The sequence below is a fragment of the Orcinus orca genome, chromosome 14, assembly GCF_937001465.1.
Source record: "Orcinus orca chromosome 14, mOrcOrc1.1, whole genome shotgun sequence".
NCBI classification, from domain to species: Eukaryota; Metazoa; Chordata; class Mammalia; order Artiodactyla; family Delphinidae; genus Orcinus; species Orcinus orca.
The window spans coordinates 3,659,153-3,665,489 of NC_064572.1; positions in this window are offsets into that span (position 1 = coordinate 3,659,153).

The following is a 6,337-nucleotide window of genomic DNA, read 5'->3' on the forward strand; positions in this document are numbered from 1 at the left end:
ATTTCTAAGAGCCTTGCATGGACACCTGCTTCCAGAGGGGAGCTGGTTCCACTGACAGTGAGAACAGGCTGCAGCTGTTTAAAATGACAAAGTCCATACTACCCAAAGCAGTCTACAGGTTTAATGTGATCACTATCAAATTACACATGACATTTTTTCACAAAACTAGAACAAATAACCCTAAGATGTATATGGAACCATAAAAGACCCAGAATTGCCAAAGCAATCCTGAGGAAAAAGAACAAAGCAGGAGGCATAACCCTCCCAGTCTTCAGACAATGCTACAATGCTAATCAAAACAGCCTGGTACTGGAACAAAAACAGACATATGGGTCAATGGAACAGAATAGAGAGCCCAGAAATAAACCCACAGAACCATGGTCAATTCATCTCTGATGAAGAATAGACAATGGGGGAAAAGATTGTCTCTTCAGCAAGAGGTGTTGGAAAAGTTGGTTCATGCAAATCAATTAAATTAGAACACTCTCCCACCATACACAAGAATAAACTCACAATGGCTTAAAGGCTTAAATATAACACATAACACCATAAAACTCCTAAAAGGGAACATAGCCAAACATTCTCTGTCATAAATTGTACCAGTGTTTTCTTAGGTCAGTCTCCCAAGGCAATAGAAATAAAAGCAAAAATAAACAAATGGGACCCACTCAAACTTATAAGTTTTCTTACAGCAAAAGAAACAATAAACAAAATGAAAAGACAACATACAGACTAGGAGAAAATATTTCCAAATGATGTGACCAACAAGGGCTTAATTTCCAAAATATACAAAAAGCTCATACAACTCAATAACAAAGAAATGAAAAAACAAATTAAAAAATGGGCAGAAGACTTCCCAAGAAGACATACAGATGGCCAATAGGCACACGAAAGGTTGCCCACCATCACTAATTATTAGAGAAATGCAAATTAAAACTACAATGAGGTACCACCTCACACCAGGCAGAATGGCCATCATCAAATGTCTGCAAATAAGAAACACAGGAGGGGGTGTGGAGAAAAGGGAACCCTCCTACACTGTTGGTGGGAATATAAATTGACACAGCCACTATGGAGAACAGTATGGAGGTTCCTATAAATAAAGTTGCCTTATGGTCCTGCAATCCCACTCTTGGGCATATATCTGGAGAAAACCATAATTCGAAAAGATACATGCACCTCAATGTTCATAGAAGCACTGTTTCTAATAGCTAAGACATGCAAGCAACTTAAATATCCATTAACAGATGAATGGATACAGAAGATGTGGTACATATATACAATGGAATATTACTCAGCCATAAAAAGAATGAAATAATGCCTTTTGCAGCAACATGGATGCAAGTAGAGATTAACATACTAAGTGAAGTAAGCCATAAAGATAAACACAAATGCTATATGGTATTACTTATATGTGAAATCTAAAATATGACACAAATGAACCTATCTATGAAACAAAACAAACTCACAGACATAGAGAACAGACTTGTGGTTACCAAGGGGGAGGGAGTTGGGGAAGGATGGACTGAGAGTTTGGGGTTAGTAGCTGCAAACTCTTACATATAGAATGGATAAAAAACAATGTCCTACTGTATAGCACAGGGAACAGGATATTCAATATCCTGAGATAAACCATAATGGAAAAGAATATAAAACAGATGTATATAAGTGTATAACTGAGACACATTGCTATACGACAAAAATTAATACAACATTGTAACTCAACTGTATTTCAGTTAAGAAAAAAAGAATCAGTTGATGTGAACAACACTAAAAGCCAAATGATCATAAGAGTCATATACAGAGCATTCTATCCAACATACGCTGAATACACAGTCTTCTCAAGTGCAGAAAAAATAATTTCTAACAAAGACCATATGACAGACCACATATCAAATCTTAATAAATTCAGGAAGACTTAATTTACACCAAGTATATTATCTGAAAATATTATTAAACTAGAAATCAATAACAGGAGGAAAACTGGAACTCTAACTAATACAAAAAAATTGATCAACACTCTCCTGACCAACTAATTTATCAAAGAATAAATTTAAGAAGAAATAACACAGTATATGGAGAAAAACTGAGATGGAAACACAGTATACTAAAAGCTATGGGATGCAGCAAAGGAGTGTTAAGAGGGAAGTTTATTGCAACAAATGCTTACCTTCCGAATTAAGAAATATCTCAAATAAAAAACCTAATTCTTCAGTTCAAGGACGTGGAAAAAGACAAAACTGAGCCCAAAATTAGCAGAAGCAAGAAAATTATAAAGATTACAGAAGAAATCAGTGTGATAGAGAAGAGGAAAACAATAGAAAAGAAGAGTGATACTAAGAGTTGCTTCATTAAAAGATAAAATTTCGAACCTTTAGCTGGACTAACCAAGGAAAAGGAGAGAAGACCCAAATCAACAAAATTATAAATAAAAGAGAAGACATTACAACACCACTACAGAGATAAGAAGGATAACATGTTACTTTGAACTACTACATGCTAACAAACTGGGCAACCTAGATAAATGGAAAAAATTCTTAGAAAGATACAACCCATCAAAAGTGAATTAGGAAGAAAGAGAAAATCTAAATGAAGTAATTAGTAGTATGGAAATTAAATCAGTAATGAAAACTCTTCAAATGAAGAAAAACTCAAAATCAAATGGCTTCACTGGTAAATTTTACCAAATATTTAATGCATTAATGCCAAACCTAAAAGTCTTCAAAAAAGAAAGAGAAAAATGGATAAGGAGAGAAAACTCCCAAGCTCAATTTACGAGGCCAGCATTACTTTGATATAATAATCTGAAATGAACACTGCCAATTACAGGCCAATAACACTGATGAATATAGATTTAAAAATTCTGAATAAATACTAGCAAATCAAATAAATGGGATGCATCATATTAATAGAACAAAGGAAAAATATAATATCAATAGGCACAGAAAAAGCATTTGTTAAGTGAGGTATAAAATGAATGTAACTCAACATAATAAAGGCTAAATATCAGGACTTCCCTGGTGGCACAGTGGTTAAGAATCTGCCAGCCAATGCAGGGGACATGGGTTCAAGCCCTGGTCCGGGAAGATCTCACATGCTAAGGAGCAACTAAGCCCATGCGCCACAACTACTAAGCATGCGCTCTAGAGCCCGTGAGCCACAACTACTGAGCCTGTGTGCCACAACTACTGAAGCTCACATGCCTAGAGCCCATGCTCTGCAACAAGGGAAGCCACTGCAATGAGAAGCCCATGCACCACAATGAAGAGTAGCTGCCACTTACTGCAACTAGAGAAAACCCGCATGCAGAAGCAAGGACCCAATGCAGCCAAAAGTAAATATTTTTTTTTAAAAAAGGCCAAATATGACAAAGTCGCAGTTCAAAACACACTCAAAAATGAAAGTGTGAAACTTTTTGTCTAATATCAGAAACAAGACAAGGGAGTCTACTCTCACCACTCATTCAGCATAGTAATGGAAGTCCTAGCCAGGGCAATCAGTCAAGGAAGAGAAATAAAAGGCATCAAAATTGGAGATTAAGAAGTAAAAATGTGTCTATTTTAAGATAACATGATTTTATATATAGAAACTGAAAAACTTCACCAAAAATCTATTAAAACTAATCAACATAATGAGTAAAGTTGCAGAATAAAAACTTAAAATGCAAAAATCAGTCATATTTCTATATACTAACAATGATCTGAAAAAAGAAAACCATTCTATTTATAAGAGCATCCAAACTAATAAAATAATAAGGAATAAATTTATCTAAGGAGTTGAAAGATATCTACAATACAAGCTACAATACATTGATGAAAAAAATTGGAAAAGACAGAAATAAACGTAAAGTTATCCCTTGTTCATGATTGGAAGAATTAATATTTTTAAAATGTCCACACCACCTAAAGCCATCTATGGATTTAATGCAATTCCTATCAAAATCCAATGGCATTTTTTAAAGTAGAATAAAACAACAGAGAAATGTATGAGGAATCACAAAAGAACTTGTATATGCAATGAGATCATGAGAAAGAACAACAAACCTGGAGATATCACATTCCATGTTATCAAACTGTATTATAAACTATAGTAATGTAAATAGTATGGTATTGTCATGTAAAAAGGCATACACAACAATGGAATAGAACTGAGAATCCAGATATAAATCTATACATATAAGGTGAACTAATATTTGATAAGACAGTCAGGAACACTCGGTGGAGAGACAATCTCTTCATTAAACAGTGCTTGGAAAACTGCATAGTTACATGCAAAAGAATAAAGCTAGACTCCTGTCTAACACAACTCATGACAATTAAATAGAAATAAGATAAGGTAAAGACGGGAGGCCATAAAACTCCTAGAAGAAAACAATAAAAAAATTTTTAACACAGGTCTTAAATATTATTTTTGATGATACCTTAAGCACAAGCAACAATTTAAAAAATTAACAAGTGGAACTATATCAAACTGAAAGTCTGCTACACAGCAAAATATATAATCAACAAGATGAAAAGAGCCTATGTGATCAAAAATAATATTTGCAAACCTTACACCAAATAAGGGGTTGATATCCAAAATACATCATAGAACTCAGTAGCACAAAATAAGCCAATTAAAACCTGTGCCAAAGACCCCAACAGACATTTTTCCAAAGAAGATATGTGAATGTACAACAAATACATGAAAATGTATTCAACGTCACTACACATCAGGGAAATTAAATCAAAACCACAATGAGATATCACCTCAGGACTGTTAGAATGGAATTCATCAAAGAGACAAGAGATCTGCTAGCAAATGCTAGCAAAGATGTGGAGAAAATGGATGATTTGTATGCTTTTGGTTGTCTTATAAATTGGTTCAGCCTCTATGGAAAACACTAGAGAAGATCCTCAAAATTTAATAGGGCTACCATATGGTCCAGCATTTTAAACTATGGGAATATATTAAAAGAATTACAAACACTATGTTGAAGAGATATCTGCACCTCCATGTTCATAGCAAGTGTTTACAATAGCCAAGACATGGAAAAAACGTGTGTCTATCAACAGATGAGTGGATATAAACTTTGTGATATATTTAGAAAAAGGAGTAATATTCAGCCATAAGAAAGAAGGAAATCCCGCCATTGGTGAAAATATGGATGGACCTTGAGGGCGTTATACTAAGTGAGAGAAGTCAGACCAAGCTTACATGTGGGGAAAAAAAAAATAAAACAACAAAACACTCATAGAAAAAGATCAGATTTTTGGTTACCAGAGGAGGGAAGTGGGAAGAGGCAGAATTTGATGAAGTCCCAAAGTACCAACTAGCAGTTATAGGGTAAGTAAGTATTGAGAATATTATATACAACATGATGAATAGAGTTAACACTGCCATATGGTATATTTGAAAGATGTTCAGCAAGTAGATCTTAAGAGCTCTCATCACAGGAGAATATATTTTCCTTTTTTTTCTTTTCTTGCATCTATATAAGATGATGTATGTTAACTAATCTTACTGTAATAACAATTTCACAATATATGGAAGTGAAATCATTATAATGTGCATTTTCAACTTAAATAGTACTGTGTTCAATTATATCTCAATAAAACTGGGGGGAAAATTACAACAGCTTTACAATAATGCCTTTTAAATTTAAAAAAAAATTTGAAAGCAAATGGAAACACAACTTGCTAAAACTTATGGGCTGCAAGAAAAACAGTAATAAGAGAGTTTATTGCAACAAATGCCTACAATATGAAAAAAGAAAGATCACAAATAAACAACCTTACTTCTCAGGGGACTAGCAATCAAAGGAACAAACCACTAAGCTCACAAGTAGCAGAGCAACGAAATAAGAAATATGAGAATAGAAATAAAACAGAGACCATGCAAACAATAGAAAACATCAATGCAAGAGGTGGTTTTTGAAATGAAAACAAAATTAACCTTTTAGCTATACTAATGAAGAATAAAAGAGAATACTCAAATAAAATCAGAAATGAAAAAGGAGACATTACAACTGATGCAACAAAAATACCACAGCTCATGAGAGGTGACCATCAACACATATATACCATCAAGTTTGATACCCTAGAAGAAAAGAATTCCTAGCAACATAAAAACTACCAAAACTGAATCATGAGGAAATAGACAAGCCTAACAGACCAACGATGAGTGAAAAGATTGTATCAGTAATAAAAAATTTCCAAAAAAAAATGGCTAGGTCCAGATGGTTTCATTGGGAAATTCAACCAAACATTTAAATCGAATTAAAACAGATCCATGTCAAACTTTTCTAAAAAACTTTGAGGTACATTCCCAAACTCATTTGATGAGTCCAGCATTATCC